This window comes from Pan troglodytes, chromosome X, assembly GCF_028858775.2.
Source record: "Pan troglodytes isolate AG18354 chromosome X, NHGRI_mPanTro3-v2.0_pri, whole genome shotgun sequence".
Classification (NCBI taxonomy): Eukaryota; Metazoa; Chordata; class Mammalia; order Primates; family Hominidae; genus Pan; species Pan troglodytes.
Genome location: NC_072421.2, coordinates 41,440,503 through 41,464,921, shown reverse-complemented (window position 1 = coordinate 41,464,921; position 24,419 = coordinate 41,440,503). Strand labels below are relative to the sequence as shown.

General features: G+C 44.4%; 1 long non-coding RNA gene across 1 annotated transcript; it reads left to right on the top strand.

Annotated features, from left to right (window-relative positions):
• The first annotated feature begins 128 nt into the window (after positions 1 to 128).
• On the top strand, positions 129 to 23,024 carry LOC129138632 (uncharacterized). Its single transcript, XR_008541955.2, has 4 exons — positions 129 to 408; positions 13,955 to 14,095; positions 19,308 to 19,449; positions 20,202 to 23,024. It is a non-coding gene; the product is annotated as an uncharacterized LOC129138632 (long non-coding RNA).
• Positions 23,025 to 24,419: the final 1,395 nt, after the last annotated feature.

Genomic DNA, 24,419 nt, shown 5'->3' with positions numbered 1-24,419 from the left:
GTGCCACTGCACTCCAGCCTGGGTAACAGAGTGAGATCTGTCTCAAAACAAACAAACACACACGCAAAAGGCAGAAGCTTCAAACTTCCTGACCTGTGAGAGTCCTGAGTCATTCCTGCCCTATTCTATTGACCAAAGCAAGTCACAAAGCTAGCCCAGACTAGGGAAGTGAAGGGAGAACAGCCTTCTCCGCCAGAAAAAAAAAAAAAAAATTAATGTATTTGTAATTTTGACAAATTTTGCAAAATCAACCTCTAGGGATATACCAATTTATATTCTACTGGCAATGTATAAGAACAGCTAGCAACTGAGTATTTTCACTGTGTATTTTGTCTGTGTAAAAAGGCTGATGCTATGACTACAGAAAAACATTTCATGGGAATGGTTCCTGCAAGCATAGAATACCAGGTAAGGCTGAAGCTGGGGAGGATCATGTCTTTCTTGAATTTGGGGAAAGCTGTTACTTTATTTATAGAAATTCATTAATCTTTATAATTTAGAATATTAATATTTCTGCTTTTCATATGGAAGTTCACTAAATAATCTTTCTAATTTGGAATATTAAATTTTCTGCTTTTTATAAAACTGAAATGTGAACCATAATCCCATGACAAACACCAAAATAAAAATGCCGCTTTATAGTTTATGAAGCGTTTTCACACACACACACATATTTTTTTTTTTGAGACGGAGTCTCGCTCTGTCACCCAGGCTGGAGTGCAGTGTCACGATCTCGGGTTACTGCAACTTCCACCTCCTGGGTTCAAGCGATTCTCCTGCCTCAGCCTCCCTGGTAGCTGGGACTACAGGCGCGCGCTACCACGCCCGGCTAATTTTTTGTATTTTTAGTAGAGACGGGGTTTCGCTGTGTTAGCCAGGATGGTCTCGATCTCCTGACCTCGTGATCTGCCCGCCTCGGCTGTCACCCAGCTGGAGTGCAGTGGCACGATCTCGGCTCACTGCAACCTCTGCCTCCCAGGTTCAAGCGATTCTCCTGCCTCAGCCTCCCGAGTAGCTGGGATTACAGGCGTGCACCATCATGCCCGGCTAATTTTTGTATTTTTAGTAGAGACCAGGTTTCACCACATTTGCCAGGCTGGTCTCGAACTCCTGACCTCAGGTGATCCACCTGCCTTGGCCTCCCACAGTGCTGGGATTACAGGTGCGAGCCACCGGGTCCTGCCCACATATATATTTTTAAACCTACTTTTCATCTGAAATCTAGGTTTAAAACGAGATACTGAGTTTCGAGAACTTTGCTTCAGAAATACTAGTAAAGTCAAAACTGAACTAGAGCGAGAAATCATTTGTCAAATTTATACCAGCATGTTCCTCATGCCCAGAGGCGCAGTTCTGCACTTTTAAGCAGTTATTTTTCTAATAGTGTTCAGAACTCCTAGTGGCTCTTGAATCCAGGCCTGTGTGTTAAAAATGAATGATAGCACCATCTTATCATGGCTGATTCCTGCTTTAATCATTCTTGCAAAACCTCTTCGCATTCCAAGACAATGAAAAGTGCAAAAAGCTGTTACAAACAGCTGAGTCAAGATCTCATTCTCCAGTATGCTCATTCTTTTCTTTTTGAGATGGAGTTTCACTCTTGTTGCCCAGGCTGGAGTGCAATGGCACGATCTCGGCTCACTGCAACCTCTGCCTCCCAGGTTCAAGCAATTCTCCTGCCTCAGCCTCCCATTAGTGCATGGGATTACAGGCATGCACCACCATGCCCAGCTAATTTTGTATTTTTTGTAGAGATAGGCTTTCTCCATGTTGGTCAGGCTGGTCTCGAACTCCCGACCTCAGGTGATCTGCTCGCCTCGGCTTCCCATAGTGCTGGGATTACAGACGTGAGCCACCGTGCCTGGCCCTGCTCATTCTTATTAAGTTCTACATAACCTATTGGCAAAGGAGATTGAGTAACACATTCTGGCAGAAATGAAAATTACTGACAAACAGCTACATGATGCTAGATGGAAAGGCATGATAAGAATCTTTCTATGGAATCTTTTACCCACCCATTTATTTAGTGCAGGTCATGTGACCATCTTTGCAGCTTGTGGGAGAGGAATAGAATTTGCTTGTGCAGTGCAGCAAGCCTTAAAGAGGTCTATTTTTTCCTCTGCAAAGTCCCTGGTCACGAGAATCTTGAAAAGCTTAACAGCAGGAGATAATGCTATTCATTTGGAAAATAACCAAAGCCCATTTTTTTCACTAGTAATTTGTCCACAGATGTTTCATAAAATTGACGGATCAATATGTCAATCATGTAATCCTAGCACTGCAAAATATGTATTTTTAATGACTTTTTCAATAGAAGATTCTCGTGTCTGTATTTAATAATGTTAGTTATCTAGGCAGGCTTCATTTACACCCTTTGCTGGGGTTGGCCTCTTTTCTTGTTTTTCTTCAGCAGCTGTGGATAGGATGTCACCAATAAGTTCCAATTAAAAATCATTCATCCACCTCACCAGTTCTAGCAGAAAATATGGGCAGAATTCTCTAGACCAGTGCTTCTCAAATTTTAAATTGCAAATTTACTATGGCGGGGAGCGGGGTGGTGGTGGTGGTGGATCTTTTTAAAACGCAGAGGCTGATTCAATAGGCCTGGGTGGAACCTGAGAGTCCGCTTTCCTAACAGAATACGGGTGATGCCTAAGTTGCTGATCTGAGGACCATATTTAGTCAACAAAACTGCCTTATTATCTGGGAGAGGATAAAGCTTTTACAACTGTGACTCAAAGTACAAAAGCAATAAGGAAAACATAGATTAATCTGGTTACACTAAAATAACCTGTTGCATGCAAAAAGAAACAAAAGCACCTTAGATAGAATAAAAATAAGTGGGAAAATGGGAAAAAAAAATAGTTGGAATTTGTATCACAAAGAGTTACTATCCCTAATATATGAAAAGCTTTTAAAGCTAGAGAAGAAAAAGACTAAGAATTCAAGAAAACGGGCTAAAGATATGAGAAATAAATGCAAATGACTCTCTATCATATGGAAAGAGCTCAATCTTGCTCACAGTAAGAGAAATGCAAATTAAAACTACAATGAGATACCTTTTCTTTCCTAGCAGGCGAGAAAAGAAAAGAACTTTTATTTGAGGAATGCCAAGTCTCTTTAAATTATCAGGCCCGGAGAGACATTAAAATGATACAGCAATCACATCCTACTCCCCCGTTGAGCTAAGTATTCATCTCTTCAAATCGCTTGCTATTGCCACAGATGGCTATAAATTAATTTAACAATGCTGGACACTAACCCACACCCTGTAGCTGAACAATGTACAGTCAATTACTAATCAATGTTACTTCTGTAAACCAGTGAGAATTTTCGGCAAACAGCTTTTTATCAGCCCACCCCTTCTCCCCCTTCTTTTTGCCTTTAAAAAACTGCTTGTAACAAAGGCCAGCCGGAGCTCTTATCCAAGGTTACTTGGGGGCTGGGTCTCCTGGGCAGCTGTCCTCCCTTTGGCTCAAGTAAACGTTTTAAATTAGATTTTGTGCCTCAGCCTCTTCTTCCTTTTAGGTTGACGCAGGTTAGCAAAAATCCAAAAGTTTGACCGCAAAAATCCGAAAGTTTCACTTTTAGGAATGTATCCCAAAAGATGAAAGCACAAACCTATTGCTTTCAGCATTAATTATAGTAGCAAAAGACCGGAAGCAACTTTAATGCTTATTGGGGGCTTAACTGAATAAATTTGGATACATCTACACAATGAGATACTATGTAAGTATAAAGGGGAAGAAATAATACTTCTATGTACTGCTATGAAGTATTTTCCAGGATATAATGTAAAGTAAAAAAAAAAGCAAGGTAGAAAAATCAAAGAACATATACAAATATGTATATATTATGTACTTATATTTTTAAAGACAATAGAAGGTTAGACCATAAATAAAATGGTTACCTGTGGGAGGAAGAAGGAAATAAAGGGACAGAACCTAGATTTTTCTGAAGATACTTTGACTTACAGATTTAACTTTAGAACAATGTCAATATTTTACATAATTATAAAGCATTATTAAATCAACATTTTAAAACACAGCATTTAAAAATCAAAAGCAAAATGAAACGAACGGATCTGTGTATTGAGCTGCAGGCTTAATCACATGGAGACAAATTATTTCAAGTGAACTTTAAAAGATAGTAATTTGATTGTAAGTTTATAATGGGGTATACCCTAAGGACAAAAAAGAAGTACAAGCCAGGTATGGTGGCTCACGCCTGTAATCCCAGCACTTTGGGAGGCCAAGGTAGGGGAGGATCGCTTGAGCCCAGGAGTTTGGGACCAATCTGGGCAATATAGGGGACCTTGTCTCTACTAAAACTAAAAAAAAAATTAGCCAGGTGGGGTGGCGCGTGCCTGTAGTCCCAGCTACTCTGGAGGCTGAGGCAAGAAGATGGCTTGAGCCCCGGGGATCAAGGCTGCAGTGAGCATGTTCGTGCCACTGCCCGCCAGCCTGGGTGACAGAGTGAGACCCTGTCTCAAAAAAAGAAAAAAGAAAAGAAATCTACCCTCTCGGATGTTAGGGAAAGCTGTTCATTACTGGGTCCTGCTGGCCACTACACACTGCAGGAGCTGGGCGCTGGAGAATGTGCCGTGCTACAGGAGCCTGGTGCTGGACAATGCTACAGGAACTTGCTGAGAGAGTGCGCAGAACCCAAGAAAGCAAACAAACAAACAAACAAAACCCCTTTCCTCCTGCAATTCTCTCGTTTTGTTTTTTTTTTTTTTTTTTTTTTTTTGTTTGTTTTTTGAGATAGAGTCTTGCTCTGTTGCCCGGACTGGAGTGCAGTGGTGTGATCTCGGCTCACTGCAACCTCCGCCTCCTGGGTTCAAGTGATTCTTGGGCCTCAGCCTCCCGAGTAGCTGGGATTACAGGTGCCCACCACCATGCCTGGCTAACTTTTGCATTTTTAGTAGAGATGGGTTTCACCATGTTGGCCAGGCTGGTCTTGAACTCCTGATCTCAAGTGATCCGCCTGCCTCAGCCTCCCAAAGTGTTGGGATTACAGGCGTAAGCCACTGTGCCTGGCCGTGGAATTGTCTCTTTAGCGTCCCCTACTGACAAAAATTCAGTGCTGATTGGCAAAGGAAAAAAATTTAAAGGGCCCAGATTCATTTTCACAGAACAGTCTAAAAGGATGAATTTGGACCTGAGAGGCAATAAATTGGATGCCACAGCATTCCTGGCACCTGGATTATGATCTTTGAACATCATTTCCTACTGAAAGAAACCAGAGCTCCTCAGAGAAATGTTTCATTCCAGGTCTGAGTCAGGAAAAGTACTGTATGACCAGGGAACATCTTGTACGAGAAGGCAGGGGAGCTGTCAAAGATTACTGGGGTCATGTCAAAAGGACTCAGTAGCCAATGTGAAGAGGCATTCATTAGCAAATAATGGGATGATTTAAGTATCAATAAAAATAACTGCAATGGATTGAAACATCAAATATGTTTAAATCCATTAGTTCATAATGAAACAAACTAGTGGAGAGTCCCGCTATGTTGCTCAGGCTGGATTTGAACTCCTTGCTCAAGCTATCCTCCTGTGTCAGCCTCCTGAGGAGCTGGGACCAGATTTTGAGGCCATAGCCTGGCCTCAAGAACCTTATTAAACAACAACAACAAAACAACAACAACTAATAAATAAAGGGAAAGAATCAAGAAGGTAACTTCCTTTCTTGCCTTTCTTGTACAAACTGACCTCAAGGTGACCACATAGTGAATGAGGGAAATTTTCTCTCTATGGAAGTATTTCAGTTTAAAAATGAAGAAGTTGTGCTCTGAATGGAGAGGCTAATGAATAATTTTGTTTTAAGGTAAAAATGAAGAAGGAATGATAGAAGTAGAACAATGGTTCTCTAAGTGTGGATTCTTGGACTCTTTCAGGGGTCCATGAGGTCAAACTATTTTCATAATTCAACTAAGATATTACTTACCTCTTTCACTAGGTTGACCAGGGATGGTGCAAAACCAAGAGTGGCTAAAACTGCTGGTACCTCAGTATGAACCAAGGCAGTGGTACGGACTAAACTAGTAGTCACTGTATTCTTTATTGCCACATTCACAGTAAAAGAAATTGCTAGTTTCACTTAACAATGGCCTTGTTGAAGGAGTCAAAATTATTAATTTTATTAAATTTCAACCCTTGAGTACATGTTTTTTAAATATTCTATATGGTGAAATGGGAAATCTACATAAAATACTCCAGCTGGATACGGTGGTACACACCAGTAATCCCAGCTATTTGGGATACTGAGGTGGGAGAATCGATTGAGTCCAGGAGTTCTAATCCAGACTGGGCAACATAGCAAGACCCCGTCTCAGTTAAAATAATAATAATAAGCACTTTGGCTGCACTCTGAGGGATGGTGGCTATCTTGAGGAAAAGCAGATGGGCAATTGTTTGAGTTGAGAGCTGAACTAGCCACTTTTTTTGTGGAACACCATTTTTACTTGAAAGAACCACTGACAGCAAATTATGGATATTCACACAGTGGTATTTGGCAGACATTTTACTGAAAATTAAGAAGGGAGCCTTGTCACTTCAAGGGAAACAATTTGACAGTATTTGTTACCAATCATAAAATTCGAGCTTTCAAATGAAAATGGGAATTTTGGGAAACTTGTATGTGCCACTGTAAGCTTAATATCTTCTCAATACTTTAAGACTTTTCTGATGAGATTGGTGGTGACATTAATGAATGGGACATTTTGGATATTGTGTAATGAAATGTGTCAACATTTGCAATACCTGTAAAATTCAGTGAACCAATATTTTTGAAATGACTAATGCATGATGTTACACAATCAAGGATGAGTAAGAGATCCAAAGTACAAAATAGATTTTAATGAAACAGAGTATAAAGAGGACATTGATGTGGTTTCAGATTCCACATTGCAGTTAACCTTTATGACGCAACCACTTTCAAAAAAGAATATCCATAATTATCTGTAGAGGCTATTAAAATGTTCCTCCCTTTTCTAACTACATATTGTGTGAAGCTGAATGTTTTTCATGTACTTCACCCAAAACAACAAGGACAGTGCCATGTTTCTCATTCCTTTTTTTTGTTTGTTTTGGGGAATATAGTTATTTTTCATAAGATATGTTATACATAATAAAATAAATCTATTTATTTATTTAATAGAAATAGGGGCTTGCTCTGTCATCCAGGCCAGAGTGCACGATCATAGCTCACTGCAGCCTCGAACTCCTGGGCTCAAGCAATCCTCCCACCTCAGCCTCCCAAAGTGCTGGGATTACAGGCATGTGCCACTGAGCGCAGTGATTGTTATTTTTATACTTGATCTTAGCCAAAAGGCCGAGAAGTGATGTGATTGTTATTTATTTATTTATTTTTATTTTTGTGAGAATGTTTTGCTCTGTCGCCAGGCTGGAGTGCAGTGGCAGATCTCGGCTCACTGCAACCTCAAGCGATTCTCCTGTCTCAGCCTCCCGAGTAGCTGGGACTACAGGTGCGTGTCACCGTGCCCAGCTAATTTTTATATTTTTAGTAGAGACGGGGTTTCACCATGTTGGCCAGGATGGTCTTGATCTCTTGACCTTGTGATCTGCCCTCCTTGGCCTCCCAAAGTGCTGGGATTACAGGCGTGAGCCACCGCACTCGGCAATGATTGTTATTTTTAAATGAACTAATACATTTAAAATTTTCTCAGTTTTAATATTAAGTATGGTAAATATGAATAGATATAACTGATATAAAAAGATCCAAAGTATACAATATATTTCAATGAAACAGAGTATGAAGAGGACATCGATGTGGTTTCAGATTCCACATTGCAATTAACCTTTATGACACAACTACTTTCAGAAAAGAATCTCCATAATTATCTGTAGAGGCTATTAAAAATGTTCCTCCCTTTTCTAGCTACATATTGTGTGAAGCTGGATATTTTTCATATACTTCACCCAAAGCAACATATTACAACAGTTTGAAAATAGAAGCCATGAGAATCTAGCTGTCTTCTATTAAACTAGACATTAAAGAGATTTAAGCAAATGGACAGTGCCACTTTTCTCATTACTTTTTTGTTGTTTGGGGGAATATAGTTATTTTTCATAAAATATGTTGTGCTTATGATATTTATGGTTTTTTGTTTGTTTGTTTTTATGAGACGGAGTCTCACTCTGTTGCCCAGACTGGAGTACAGTGGCACAATCTCGGCTCACTGCAACCTCCGCCTCCCGGGTTCAAGCGATTTTCCTGCCTCAGCCTCCTGAGTAGCTGGGATTACAGGCATGCACCATCATGCCCGGCTAATTTTAGTAGAGATAGGGTTTTACCATGTTGGCCAGGCTGGTCTCGAACTCCTGACCTCAGGTGATCCACCCACCTCAACCTCCCAAAGTGCTGGGATTACAGGCATGAGCCACCATGCCCGGGCAGATATTTATGTATTTAATAGAGATAGAGCCTTGTTCTGTCACCCAGGCCAGAGTGTAGTGGCACGATCACAGTTCACTGCAGCCTCGAACTCCTGGGCTCAAACAATCCTCCCACCTCAGCCTCCCAAAGTGCTGGGATTACAGGCATGCGCCATCATGCCCAGTGATTATTATTTTTAAATGAACTAATACATTTAAAAATTTCTCAGTTTTAATATTAAGTATGATAAATATGTATAGCTATAACCAATACAAACAAAAGCTCTTTGGGGGAGCCTCAATGATTATTAAGAGCACAGAAGAATTCTAAGTTCAAAAAGTTTGAGAACTTTTGAATTAGAATATCATTATTTTCCAAATAGTTACTGAAGTAACAGATTTAGGCATTAATCATCAATGGTCACCATATGACAAAAAAAGGAGCTATCATGTACCTCCTGATAGAGGTTTACAACATCGCCTATGAAGTATTGCTGCCAAAAAAAAAAAAATCAAACCTGATTTTGATAAAACTTCTAGATTCCACTACCAATTTATATGAAATACAGGGGGCAGAGGAACCTGTTAAAGACACTCTGGGATGCAATAAGCAAAACCCCAACGTAACAGGTCATTCTATAGGACAAATCACCCCATTTTTTTTCAATGAATAAATTGCAAGGAAAAGAAAAGAGGGAGAAAAAAAAAGAGAGAGAGGGAGGAGCAGCAACTTGTGGATTTCTGTTTGGAGTGCTCTGCCCTGCTTTTCCATTTGGTGAACTCTTACTCATTTTTATTGTTGTTGTTGTTGTTGTTGTTTTGAGACGGAGTCTCGCTCTGTCGCCCAGGCTGGAGTGCAGTGGCGCGATCTCGGCTCACTGCAAGCTCCGCCTCCCGGGTTCAAGCGATTCTCTTGCCTCAGCCTCCTGAGTAGCTGGGATTACAGGCGCACGCCACCATGCCCAGCTGATTTTTTGTTTGTTTATTTATTTATTTTGAGATGGAGTCTCACACTGTCGCCCGGGCTGGAGTGCAGTGGCGCGATGTTGGCTCACTGCAACCTCCGCCTCTCTGGTTCAAGCGATTCTCCTGCTTCAGCCTTTCAAGTAGCTGGGATTACAGTCACCTGCCACCACGCCCAGCTAATTTTTTTTTTTTTTTTTTTTTTTAGTAGAGATGGGGTTTCATTATGTTGATCAGGCTGGTCTCAGACTGCTGACCTCGTGATCTGCCCACCTCAGCCTCCCAAAGTGTTGGGATTACAGGCGTGAGCCACCACGCATGGCCATTTTTTTGTATTTTTAGTAGAGATGGGGTATCACCATGTTGGCCAGGCTGGTCTCGAACTCCTGACCTCAGGTGATCCACCCGCCTCAGCCTCCCAAAGTGCTGGGATTACAGGCGTGAGCCTCTGCTGTGGCCAACCTTCTTTTCAAAATTACATTGGTACATTTCCGGCTCGTGGTTATTCTCTTCTCAGTTAAGATCTCTAGGGGTTCTGCTAGATCTGCGTAGCCTCTCCCCTCCCCTTGCTGCTGTGGTGTACATCTTGTTCCTTCTCCAAGTGGGCTACCCTCTATTGAATTTTCTGAATTTCAGAAATACAGAATATATCAGAGTCACTTGAAATAGGTACTGGGATTTGAGGGCCTGAATATTGGAACTCCGTTTTCCCAGTAACTAGCGCGACCTCAGGAAATAACTTCAACTCTCTGAGCCTCAAATTCCTCTTTGTAAAAGGAAATCAGTACTTTTTACATGTAGGTTGATTTAAATAAGAAATACGTATTTAAGTAAGAAATATGTGCAAAACACATTTCCCAGGACTACGTAAATAAATGTGAGCCTGGCACTCATTCCCTCTTTGAGTTGTGAGAAGCTCATGTGAAACTGGCCAGCAGGGATTTCTCTTCCATCATTCAATAGGTCAAGGGAAAATTCTAATGTGAGCATAAGGGGAGAAGGGACCCCTGCGGAAAGGCATTTGTTACACTGAATCCTCTTGCCCCCAACCAGCTAGAACTATCCCTAAGGTTGAGCAGCTCTTTCTAGCGGCCTGACTCACTGATTTTCCCTGGCTCTGCTGAAATATGTGCAGAGTATCTTTGAGGCATAGTTATGTCTCCAATTAGTTCAGTTCTACTTTTGAGAAAATATTCATGTCACCAGCTTGCAGGGTGGATGAAACCAGAGGCGTTTGCATGGTGGCCTGCGATTAGCTTGCCCAAAATCTACCCCACTTGCCGGCCTCCCCACCTCAGTCCTCTTCCCTCTGATGACGCCTGCCTCGGCTGTGCCTGGGGAATTTCCTGCCTCTCTGCGTCTCCAGGCAGGCCAGCCTCTGGTTCCTGCTTCTTCCTTTCTTCCCAGTTTGGCTTCCCTCTCCTCTCTCATAGTTGCTTCCTCTCAAAGCAAGTTTTCTCAATGTCCCCTTTTCTGTGGTCCCTGAGGACAATTGGTGTGTCCGTCTTGGTTTTAAGGGTTTCAAAGGATGGCAAGAGCAACATCTCCTGTGATGCAGGAGCATCCCCTTTGCTGTCTTTATTTTATTTTATTTTATTTTATTTTATTTTATTTTATTTTATTTTTTTGAGACAGGATCTTGCTGTCCCCCAGGCTGGAGTGCAGTGGTGCCATCTTAGCTCACTGCAACCTCTGCCTCCTGGGTTCAAGCCATCTTCCTACCTCAGCCTTCTGAGTAGCTGGGACTACAGGCATGCACCACCACGCCCAGCTAATTAAAAGCAAATTTTTTTTTTTTTGAGATGGAGTTTCGCTCTTGTTGCCCAGGCTGCAGTGCAATGGCAGGATCTCGGCTCACCGCAACCTCTGCCTCCCAGGTTCAAGCGATTCTACTGCCTCAGCCTCCCGAGTAGCTGGCATTACAGGCATGCACCACCATGCCCGGCTAATTTTGTATTTTTAGTAGAGATGGGGTTTCTCCATGTTGGTCAGGCTGGTCTCAAACTCCTGACCTCAGGTGATCCACCCGCCTTGGCCTCCCAAAGTGCTAGGATTACAGGTGTGAGCCACCACGCCTGGCCGTAATTTTTTTTTAAGAGATGGGGTCTCACTATATTGCCCAGTCTGGTCTCAAACTCCTGGGTTCAAGTGATCCACTTGTCTTAGCCTCCCGAAGTGCTGGGATTACAGGCATGAGCCACTGTGCCTGGCTCCCTTTGCTGTCTTATCTGATTCCTAGAGCCATCTCAATCCTGTGAAGGCTCCGTGGCATTGAGGAGGCTGAACTGGGTGGTGAACAGAACAAGCTCTGGTGTCAGCAAACTTGGGTCATATCATGGCCCCCCTACCTACTAACTGAGGGACCTTGGCTAAATCATTTAACCTCTCTTGGTCACTGTTTTTTCACGTCTAAAATAGGGAAAATACCATTTACTTCCAGGGCTGGCAAGAGTTAAATGATGCGATGATATGGCATAGAAGGGTTCAATTAAGGAAGAAAATCCTGGTCACTCAGGTAGTGCTAGATAGCTTCTGTTGCTTCTCAGACCTGCTCTCCATTTTCCTCCACCCTGCTCTCTGTCCCTCTGACTTCTGCTTGTGTTGGGCTAAGGGGGAGCTCCAGCAAGAAATCAAAGGAAGAATGTGGGAGGCCAAGGCAGGAGGATCTCTTGAGGCCGGGAGTTTGAGACCAGCCTGGGTAACATAGTAAGACCTCATCTATACCAAAAGCAAAAAAAAAAAAAAAAAATTAGCTGAATGTGGTGGCATACACCCGTAGTCCTAGCTACTTGGGAGGCTGAGGTGGGAGGATCGCTTGAGCCCAGGAGTTTGAGGCTACGGTGAGCTGTGATTGCACCACTGCACTCCAGCCTGGCTGACAGAGTGAGACCCTGTCTGTAAAGCAACAGGGTAGAGTGAAGCCAGGGATCTACGTTCCTGGTTTTTTCCCTTCGAGGTCACTTCAGTGTGGCTGTGTTCCTAGACAAAAGGTCATAGCTCTTTTCAAGGTAGCTTCTTTAAGGGACTTTCCCCTTTTGGGTTCCAATTACCACTCTGTCTCATTGACTTTGGACCTACGAGTGATAACGGCCTCAGGGTACTGCATTGACCTTCACTGGCACAGCTGGGAGCTTCCAGAATGACCTCCTTCTTTATGGGTTCCTTCTTTCTCAAAGGCTTGGGCCTTTAGGGCATGTCTCCTCACCAGGACTTTAGGAAACAATGAAATGAAATACTGTCTAGAATACTTTTTCACAGTAAAGTACTGTATGAGTACAAGGGTTTTATTACTACTATGAGTTGACTGAGCCTTAGTGGGTGAAAAACGACTACAAGAGTCATATAGGGGCTGGGCGTGGTGGCTCACACCTGTAATCCCAGCACTTTGGGAGGCTGAGTTGGGTGCATCATTTGAGGTCAGGAGTTCAAGACCAGCCTGGCCAAGATGGTAAAACCCCGTCTCTACTAAAAATACAAAAATTAGCCGGATGTGGTGGTGCACGCCTGTAATCCCAGCTACTTGGGAGGCTGAGGCACGAGAATCGTTGAAACCCAGGAAGCGGAGGTTGAAGTGAGCCGAGATCAAGCCACTGCAATCCAGCCTGGGCAACAGAGGGAGACTCTGTCTCAGAAAAAAAAGAAAAAAAAAAAGAGTCATATAGGAAAATCATCTGGTCACCCGAGATGTTTACCTTAGGCCTCTCTTCTATTTAAGTGCTTGGATTATAATTTCAAAACACAATATGTAAAAATGACACCCAACTATCACTGAGAACCTTAGAAAAAAATATTGTTAGGCATCTGTGTTGTAGGCAAAGAGGCCTTAGGGTAGTCTCCTGTCTTTTCTACCACATAGCTGCAGCCCTTCAGTCTCATTCAGGATTCCATTTGCTCTGTTTTGGTCACCAACACATCTGTCTTACCAAAAGGTGAGGAACTTTGGTGTATATATATACATATATATATATATTTTTTTTTTAGATGGAGTCTCGCTCTGTTGCCAGGCTGGAGTGCAGTGGCGCAATCTCGGCTCACTGCAACCTCCTCCTCCCGGGTTCAAGCGATTCTCCTGCCTCAGCCTTCCGAGTAGCTGGGACTATAGGTGCACGCCACCATGCCCGGCTAATTTTTGTATTTTTAGTAGAGACAGGGTTTCACTGTGTTAGCCAGGATGGTCTCAATCTCTTGACCTCATGATCTGCCTGCCTCAGTGTCCCAAAGTGCTGGGATTACAGGCGTAAGCCACCATACCCGGCCTTGGTCTATATTTTCTTTTCTTTTCTGTGGTGTTTGTTTGTTTGAGACAGGGTCTCACTCTGTCGCCCAGGCTAGAGTGCAGTGGCACGATCTCCACCTCCCAGGATCAAGCAATCCTCCCCTCTTAGCCTCCAGAGTGGCTGGGACTACGGGCATGCACCACCATGCCCGGCTAATTTTTGTGTTTTTTATAGAGACAGGGTTTTGCCATGTTGCCCAGGCTGGCTATATTTTCTTGGTCTGTGAATTATAGGAGCTTTGCCTAGTCCCTAAGTACAATTTGATACGACTTAATGTGCACATCAGACTTTTTAAAATTTCTGATCTTTTTCCCTCAGGCTGCCTCACAAGCTCTTTAGGGCTGGAAGATAGAGAAAACTCACTCCTTTGGGCACCGGTTTCAAGCCAGAATTAAGCTTTTGGTATTTCTGTCCCTGGAGCTCACAGGTTCTCTGAATTGTACTCTCAGACGTATCCAAGTAAGATCAATGTTTCTTCAGCCTCTTCTCAACAAAATTCCACCCACCTCTTCTTGATTGTCTTGCTTAACTTCCATCCTATTTGTATTAATATATGTCCCCTCCGGTTCTGACTTTTCTAAGACCCAATGTTCTCTTCTTTTCTAAACTATCATTCTTTTTTTTTCTGGTTTTCTTTTTTTTTTTTTTTTTTGGTAGAGACAGGGTCTCACTATGCCCATGCTGGTCTTGAACTACTGGCTTCAAGCAATCCTCCCATCTTGGCCTCCCAAACTGCTGGGATTACAGGCATGAGTCACGACAATCAACCTCAAATATAATTTTTGAGTTATTCTTCTACCTTGTTGCCCAACCGCTACCTAAGCCTATGAGTCAGTTTATGTCATTGTTACCTTTTCATCCCAAACTCATCTTAGTTATTATCATGAAGGCATAATAGCGATTCACATAATGAAGGAAGAGTCCGTCATCACAGTGTGGCTAAATCAAGTGATTTTGTATCTGTGGCCACAGAATTTGGTTGAATAAACTCTGAATTGCTATACATGTGTGGGATGTGTGGGTTCCACTTAAGGCCAATTTTTGTTACTCATCCATCCATCCCCAATCAATTCAATTGAACAGTTACTGTCTGCCTTTTAGGGACTGCTTCTTGATTGAGTTGAGCTGTACTATGCAGAACATCAGGAGAAACTCTCAACCATTTTCTTTAATTGATACCCAAGGGTGGCCACTTCTTCTCTAAACTTTTCATGACGGCCTGTTGCTGCCTTCCTCCAGTCCCGCAATTCTACAGCCGTTCTCCCCTTAAAAAGACAATGTTTGTTCTTGTTAAGGTCTTGTTAAAAAAAAACAACAACAACAAAACTAGGCTCAAGATAATGGCAGAAACGTACGTTAAAAGAAATAAGATAATGCGCTGAAATCACCTACGCAGTCATTGTAAACCCTGCCTGTCTGGTGACAGTTATGGTTAGGCAGAGAGAGCTAGAATGATCCAGAAACCTGAAGGACATAAGTGAATGGCAGTGCTGAAATCAGCATCGCACTCTGGTGACATCGTAAAACCATTCAGAAACAGGGCCAAGAATTCTGCTAGACCCTTAAGGATGTCAAACCACTTGGTTTGACACAATTAGTTTTGTTCGAATCAGAGCCAACACCAGCACCAGCCATAAGCTGCCTCTTAAAGGAGAGGAAATATATTGGCTTAACTTTTTTTTTTTTTGAGACAGGGTCTTACTCTGTTGCTCAGACTGCAGTGCAGTGGCGTGATCACGGCTCACTGCAGCTTCAACATCCCAGGCTCAAGCAATCCTACCTCAGCCTCCCGAGTAGCTAGGATTACAGGCATGTGCCACCATGCCTGGCTAATTTTTTTTGTTTGTTTTTTGTATTTTTAGTAGACATGGAGTTACGCCATGTTGGCCAGGCTAAACTTGGCCTCCCAAAGTGCTGGGACTACACTGTGCCTGGCCTTTATTTTTCATTTGTTTATTTTTTTAAGAGATGGTGTCTCGTTCTGTGGGCCAGGCTGGAGTGTAGTGGTGTCATCATAGCTCATTGCAGCCTCAAACTCCTGGGCTCATGGAATCCTCTCACCTCTGCCTCCAGAGTAGGTGTGACTACAGGCATGCACACCACATCTGGATATTTTTAAATTTTTTGTAGATACAGGGGTTTCACTATGTTGCCTAGGCTGGTCTTGAACTCCTGAGCTCAACAGATCCTCTTGCCTTGGCCTCCCAGAGCGTTGGGATTACAGGCGTGAAAGGTGTGAACCTTAGCACCAGCCAGAAAATTCTTTTTTTTTTTTTGAGACAGAGTCTCGCTCTGTCACCAGGCTGAAGTGCAGTGGCACGATCTTGGCTCACTGCAACCTCCACCTCCTGGGTTCAAGCGATTCTCGTGCCTCGGCCTCCTGAGTAGCTGGAATTACAGGCACGCGCCACCACGCCACCACACCCGGCCTGAAAATTCTTTAAAACTGGAAAGGAAAGGCCAAGCGCAGTGGTTCACGCCTGTAATCCCAGCACTTTGGGAGGCCGAGGCGGGCGGATCATGAGGTCAGGAGATCGAGACCATCCTGGCCAACATGGTGAAACCCCGTCTCTACTAAAAATACAAAAAATTAGCCGGGTGTGGTGGCACGTGCCTGTAGTCCCAGCTACCAGGGAGCCTGAGGTGGGGAATCGCTTGAACCCGGGAGGCAGAGGTTGCAGTGAGCTGAGATCGCACCACTGCGCTCCAGCCTGGCGACAGAGCAAGCCTCCGTATCAAAAAAAAAAAAAAAAAAAAAAACTGGAAAGGAAATACTTCTGAGTCCAGGCAGACAAAGCCTGGTGGGTTGAGGGGCGGCCCCCAAGGGATGTGTTCTGATTCCTAACTCCGGCACCTGTGAATGTGACCTTATCTGGCAAAAGGGTTTTTGCAGGTGTAATTAAGTTAAGGATCTCAAGATGAGGAGATCACCCTGGATCATCTAGGTGGGCCCTAAATTCCAATGACAAGTGTCCTTATTAGGGCACTTATAAACTTATAAAACTTATAAACTGGACGCAGTGGCTCACACCTGTAATCCCAGCACTTTGGGTGGCCGAGGCAGGAGGATCACTTGAGCCCAGGAGTTAGAGGTTGCAGTGAGCTATGATCACGCCACTGCACTGCAGCCTGGGTGACAGCGAGACCCTGTCTCAAAAAAAATAAAAATAAAAATAAAAAAGGGAGAGACAGAGAGAGACTTGAGACAGAAGAGAAGATGCAGCTACACAGAGGAGTTGTGACAACAGAGGCAGAGATTGGAGTGATGAGGACATAAGCCAAGGAATGCTAAAGATTGCTGGCAACCATCGGAAGCTAGAAGGAGTACAGCCCTGTGGACACCTTAGTTTTGGATGCCTGGTCTCCACAAGTGCGAGAGGATGTGTTTCTGTGGGTTGAAGCCACCATGTTTGTGGTACTTTGTTACGGCAGCCCTAGAGAACTAGGACTCTGGTAGTAAACCCAGCAAGTTGGAGATAAAACTCCAGGCAGAGCCAAGAGCCAAGAGTTTGGGTCCCTGGGAGTCTCAGGGGGTTCCAGGAGTGGAGACGATCTCTTCTTTGTGAGGATGAGCTGGTGGTTGTCTGGGTTGCACAGTGGTCCCCCTGTGCACTCCTGTGACCAGTGGCCGAGGAGGAATCTGCGGGTTCAGGACTGGCTTGAGAACATTTCATACTCTTGGCCACTGTCAGCATTAGTGCTGCAGGGATGGGTGGATGATCTAGACACAAGTGAGAGTGAGAAGACTTTTAAAAAGCAGCCAAGGAGAAAGCAATCTGTATTTGCTTGGTGGAAATAAAATTCTACTGCACTGTGAGCCAGGCTTATTAATGCAGAGTAGGGAAAAGAAATTGGCAAAGCCAGCCACCTTTTATTTGATAAAGTGACCGGCCACCTGAGGCAGGCATGTTTTAAAGACACTGGGTGAAAACGCTCACTGCGTGAGGGTGGAAGAGGGAGACAAACAAGCATGATTTTGAAAGAACAATGGCATAGAACATTCACATATATACAGGCTGCTAGGAAGAAAACGCTGAATTTCAAAATTCTTCTCCACTGGAAACTGTTCTAAGACCTCCTTTCTCTGTTGCAAAGAGAGGAGGCTACAATAAGGAAGAGAAAGGAAAAGATCTTTGATGTATTTATTTATTAACATTAGAGCCTTGACTATTCACCTCAGCATTAACCAGGTAGATATTGTCCTGTTGGTTTTATAATGTTTAAGAATCCTTAAACATCGGTTTGCTCCTGTTCACGTGTAATTTCACATTTAATTTAATTAATGTATCTATTTTGAGATGGGGTCTCACTGTATCACCCAGGCTGGAGTGCAGTGGTGAGATCATTGCTCACTGCAGCCTCAACCTCCTGGGCTCAAGCGATCTTCTCACCTCAGTCCCCCAAGTAGTTGGGACTATCAGCTTGCGCCCCACCCCTGGCTAATTTTTATTCTTTTTGAATTTTAGTAGAGACAAGGTCTCCCTTATGTTGCCCAGGCTCAATTTCGTATTTTATATTTAAAGAACTAGATTTCCTAAGTAAGAATCACTCCTTTCTCTTTCAAGAGAAGATAGTTACTTAGAGGGTAGATAGGACTGATTATTTTCTTTGGTATGCCCTAAGGAATTATGTAAAACTTGACAGAAAATTTCCAGACTACAAAAATGGCTTCACTACCAATTCCTTCCCCTCTTCCATCTTTTGAGCTTAGAAAAACAAGATAAAGAAGGTTATGTCTTTTCAGTTATTCCTCTCTCATCTATTTCCCCAGTTTGGTCTACACTGAAAGCATACACGATTCTTCCTCCACTGGTTCATTGAATAATCTTCTTTCCTTAGTTCCCACATATCCAATCTATAAATCAAGCACATGAGATATATAGATTCTAAGTATCAGGTGGAATTCTGCCTTACACTCCAGAACAGTTTTTTTTTCTTATGCTATTTTTCATGTAAAGCAGAATCTGTAAGTATCGTAACAGGATTCAGCCAGGGAAACAGAGCCACTGTGAGTATTCTAGGAATAAAACCGTTCACAGCTGTGGGAAGAGCTGGGGAAGTGAATGTCTGGAAGGAGGAGTCAGAAGATCAGAGAGTCACTAGCCGTTGCCGGAAGCACTGGTGCAGTTGGACAAATCAGAGCTTGCAGGAAAATTCCAGAAGCCAAAGCACATCTAGCCACCGAAGCGGGGCCGCGGAGGGGGAGTTCGTGGAGAGGTTTATGGGAGCTGTGGCCTCTACGTAGCTCCCGCCCCATGTGGGGCGACAGCCAAGCCCCTGGTGGTGGGCCCGAGGCAGCTGTTGGGTAGCAGAGCCAACAGCAGGAAATGTTAGCTGGGAGGGAGCAGAGGAGAGAGCCGGATAAACCGGGAGCTGCAGGGCCTCTCAGGGCCCCTCTGTTTCTGTCCTTCACTGTATCTGACGGGAAACCTGCCAAGGGCAGTGACTGCTGCTCGCCTTCCGCCCTACAATTCTTGCACAAGGTTCTCTTTTGGCCAACTCTAACCCGGAATCACAGCAGGGAGGGGCTTCTAGGAAATGGAGTTCCCAGCCTTAATCGAGTTGCCATAGCACAACTCAGCACCGCATCTCCCAGCGTGATCAATGAAATGACATCACAGGCTCGGTAAAAGCCATTTAAAAATAACTCCTTCATTCTACTGTTCCTCAGCTCAGAAGTCAGGTGCGTGCATAGGTCGCCCTTCGTTAAGATTCTCCACTTACGGAGGTGGTGGACCTGGCAGGGTGTTGTAGGAAGGAGTGGCATGTGCTGAGAAGCTCACAGGATCCTTAGTCCTGGCTGTGACTCACAGGTATTGTGTAACCTCGGGCAAATCCCTCTCCTCTGTGCCTCTGGTTTGTTCATCTGTAAAATGGGCAGAATTGTACTCAGTTGGCTTTTGCATGGTCCAAATGAGAAAACGGAAGTGAAACCCCCCTGTAAACTGCTAAATGCCAGGATAGTTATAAATTCCTTTTTTTTTTTTTTTTTTTTGCGGGGGCGGGGAGGACAGAGTCTCGCTCTGTCGCCCAGGCTGGAGTGCAACGGCACAATCTCGGCTCACTGCAACCTCCGCCTCCCAGGTTTAAGCGATTCTCCTGCCTCAGCCTCCCAAGTAGCTGGGATTACAAGCGCCTGCCACTGTGCCTGGCTAATTTTTGCATTTTTGGTAGAGACGAGGTTTCGCCATGTTGGCCAGGCTGGTCTCAAACTCCTGACCTCAGGTGATCCACCCGCCTCGGCCTCCCAAAGTGCTGGGATTACAGGTGTGAGCCACCATGCCTGGCCAAATTCCTTTATTTCAAGGAATATTCTTGAGCTTGGCAAATGTTTGGAGTTTATGTACAAAATACATACTCAAAAGGAATTATGAAGTGAATGAATTCCTGAATAAACATGACTTGGCATCATGGGGAAGCAATTTACAGTATTGGTGGGGACGTAATTTCAGAGATGGAAGCTGCCAGAAGAGCTTCTTTTCTCCTAAAAGCCCATCCCAGGACCTCACTGGTCCTGATAACCCAGAAGTTTCCCTGCCACTAAAGAGATCTGTTTATTTTCCAGTTAACAAAGAGTGAAGAGGACACTATCATCATCATCATCAACATCATCATCATCATCATCATTATTATTTGCCTGAAGGCCCAGAGTACACCGTAATGGAGTACTGCTGATGGGAAAGGGATTAGCATTGACCTCTCAGGAGGTTAATTTGGGAGTTTAGCTCATGATCTAGTAATTCTGCTTCTGGGAGTTTATGAGAAGGAAGTGCTCTAATATGTGCGCCTGTGTGATCGCTGGGCTTTAGCATTTTAGGGGTGAGCCAACTGTATCTCAGAGGTGGCCATGTCTTGCATTGAGGAGAGAGAGCACCCGCAAGAACTTCCATGCTATATTCTATTTGGGAAGAACTTGAACCTTGCATAACGTAAACGAAGAGAATTAACAAGAATTTGTGGCACCCCTTCTGTGTCAGTTCTTCTTCCAGATAATAGGAATATAGCAATAAACAAAACAGACCAGGTTCCTGCCCTCATGGGGGAAAGAGGCAATCTAAAAATGAAAAATGGGCCAGGCGCGGTGGCCCACGCCTGTAATCCCAGCACTTTCGGAGGCCAAGGTGGACGGATTACCCAAGGTCAGGAGTTCAAGACCAGCCTGGCCAACATGGCGAAACCCCATCTCTACTAAAAATACAAAAATTAGCTGGGCGTGGTGGCACGTGCCTGTAAGGCCAGCTACTCGGGAGGCTGAGGCAGGAGAATTGCTTGAACCCAGGAGGGGGAGGTTGTAGTGAGCTAAGATTGTGCCATTGCACTCCAGCCTGGACGACAGAGCGAGACTTCATCTCAAAATAAATAAATAAATAAAAATAAAGATGAAAAATGTCACCAAATGTCAGATTAAGTACCAAGAGGGAAAATAAAGCAGCGTCAAGGATTAGAGAGTAATATGGGTGCTATTTTTAGATAAGGTGGTCAAGGGGGGCCTCTTTGAGGAGGTGCCGTTGGGTCAGAGACATGAATGAACAAAGGCAGGAAACTATGCTGATATCTGAAGGCAGAACATTTCAGGAGCGGAGAAAGTAATACACAGGCCGAAGATGAGAAGGAAGTTTACGAACTTCGTTTCTGAGACAAGGTCTCATCCTATCGTCCAGCCTGGAATACAGTGGCGTGATCATAGCTCACTGTAACATCGAACTCCTGGGCTCAAGCGACCCTCTCGTCTCAGCCTCCTGAGAATGAACTTCTTTATTCAGGGGACAGCAGGGAGACCAATGTGGCTGGAGCATGGTGAGCAAGCAGGGAGGGTGATAGCAGCTGAGGTTGGAGAGAAAGCCAGGGGACAGATCACACTGGCTTTTGATTTGGGTCAAGTCAGGTGGGAAACCATTGGAAAGTTTTGAAGTGGAACATGACCTTTGCTGGCTTAAATATTGAAAGGCTATCCATGAGGAGTAAATTACAGCTGGGCAAGAGTGGACACAGAGAGACCAATTAAGACCTATTGCAAGTGGTCCATCCAGGAGGCTGTCAGGAGGCTGGACCAGGGCAGGGCAGCAGTGGAGAAGGTGAGAAGTGGTCAGAGGCAATAACACTATAAGAGCAAAGCTGAAGGGATTTGCTACGAGGTCAAATGTGAATTGTAATAGAAAGATGAGAGTCAAGGATGACTTCAAGGTTTTTGGCCTGAGCAAGTGGAAGAATGGAGCCGTTATTTACTAAGAAGGGGGATGCTAGGCAGGAGCAGGTTTGGGAATAATGCAGAATTTAGTTATGGACAGATTAAGAATGAGATACAGCCTGGGCAACATGGTGAAACCCCATCTCTACTAAAAATACAAAAAGATTAGCTGGGCATGGTGGTGCGCACCTATAATCCCAGCTACTTGGGAAGCTGAGGCAGGAGCATCGCTTGAGCCCGGGAGGTGGAGGTTGCAGTGAGCCGAGAGTGTGCCACTACACTCCAGCCTGGGCGACAGAGTGAGACCCTGTCTCAAAAAAAAAAGAAAAAAAAGAAAAAGAATGAGATACAGAATAACCATTCAAACTGGGTTATTTAGGTTCTATCCAATACTTTTGTGTTTTTAGTGGTGCAATTGGGCACATGAGTCTGGAGGTCAGGACAGAAAATACAAATTTGAGACTCATTAGTGTATAGAGGGTATTTAAAGCCGTTAGACTGGGTGAGCTCATGCAGGAGTAAGCAATAATAGAGAAGAGATCTAAAGTCTGCGTACTGGGACACCCTGATGCTGAGAGGTCAGGATGAAGAGAATGAGCCAGTGAGTGAGGAAGAAAACCAGGAGAATGTAGCGTTCTCGAAGCTAAATGAAGAAGATGTTTTAAGGAGGAAGCTGCTGCCTGGGATGTGGGAGGGATTAAATAATAAGCAGGAGGGGCTGGGCGCAGTGGCTCATGCCTGTAATCCCAGCACTTTGGGAGGTTGAGGCAGGTGGATCACCTGAGGTCAGGAGTTCGAGACCAGCCTGGCCAACATGGCAAAACCCCATCTCTATAAAAAATACAAAAATTAGCTAGGCAAGGTGGAGTGCGTCTGTAATCCCAGCTACTTGGGAGGCTGGGGCAGGAGAATCGCCTGAACCTGGGAGGCGGAGGTTGCAGTGAGCCAAGATTGTGCCACTGCACTCCAGCCTGGGTGACAAAACGAAACTCTGTCTCAATAAAAATAAAAAATAAAAATAAGCAGGAGGCATTTGGAATTTTCAGGGCTGCTTGAGTGAGAAGATAAAGAGTTTAGGTACAAAGGCTGGGCATGGTGGCTTACGTCTGTAATCCTAGCACATTGTGAGGCAGAGGCAGGAGGATGGTTTGAGGCCAGGAGTTTGAGACCAGCCTGGGAGACCCTTATTTTTAAATTAAATTTTTTTTTTTTTTTTTTTGGAGACAGAGTCTCGCTCTGTCGCCCAGGCTGGAGTGCAGTGGCACAATCTCGGCTCACTGCAAGCTCCGCCTCCCAGGTTCACGCCATTCTCCTGCCTCAGCCTCCCGAGTAGCTGGGACTACAGGCGCCTGCCACCACGCCCAGCTAATTTTTTGTATTTTTAGTAGAGATGGGGTTTCACCATGTTAGCCATGATCTCCTGACCTCGTGATCTGCCCGCCTCCCAAAGTGCTGGGATTACAGGCGTGAGCCACTGCGCCCGGCCAATTTTTTTTTTTTTTAATTAGCCAGGCGTGGTCATGCATGCCTGTAGTCCCAGCTACCAAGGAGGCTAAGGTGGGAGGATCACTAGAGCCCAGGAGTTCGAGGCTGCAGTGAGCTATGACTGAGCCACTGCACTCCAGCCTGGGAGATGGAGTGAGATTCTATCTCAAAAAAGAAAAAAAAGAGTTTAGGTACACAGAAAGGAGAGAAGATATAAAAAGGTCAGGGGGTCAGTAAAGAGAGCAGAAGGCAGAAGGTCCCAGGAGCATGGCAGGATCCATAAAGGAATGCCATCCATGAGAAGTCCCCAGGTGGTGGAGAATGGCCAGCAACTTTCTAGGAACAGTAATATCTGGTGTGAATTTGATTACTTCCTGCCCTGTATTGTGATTGTCTTTCATTTCCCCCAAAGCTCAGTGAAAGGCAGCTACACGTGGCTGCCATGCATTAGGGGCACTTTGGACAGATGAAGGAAGAAAGGCAAAGTCATGTTGAAAGGGGACAGCTGCCCAAGAGGATGAAATGCTTGCAGGGATAAACAGGAAAACAGAGTGAGAAGTGATTGAGAGGAACGGAACCCCGCTGAGACCTCTTGAAGACCTTGGGGGAAGTGCTGAACTTCCCTTTGTTGGAGGGGATGAGTCTCCAGCATTTTATTTAGATATTAAAGGAAAAGGTAAATTGTGCAGACTGGAGGACCTGGAGTCACCTGGGTAACAAAAATAAATGGAAAAGTGTGCAAGGATACATGTGCAGACATGCTCTTAGCAGCATGGTTTTTTTTTTTTTGGAGACAGGGTCTCACTGTGTCACCCAGGCTTGAGGGCAGTGGGGCAATCTTGGCTCACTGCAACCTCCGCCTCCCAGGTTCAAGTGATTCTCCCTCTTCAGCCTCCCGAGTTGCTGGTGTTATGCCCAGACCGTTAGTTCCCCAAAGAAGACCACCAGAGTCCAGAGTCAAAGCCAAGCGGCAAGGATCTTTACTACAAGTTCGAACCTGGTCCCTCCATTCCACAGCATACAAGAGGGCCCTGAACAATGCGAGTGTTTGCTTTTTATAGCCTGAAAGTTACAGGGGAACAAAGGAATTCTTTTGATTCCCGCTCTTTC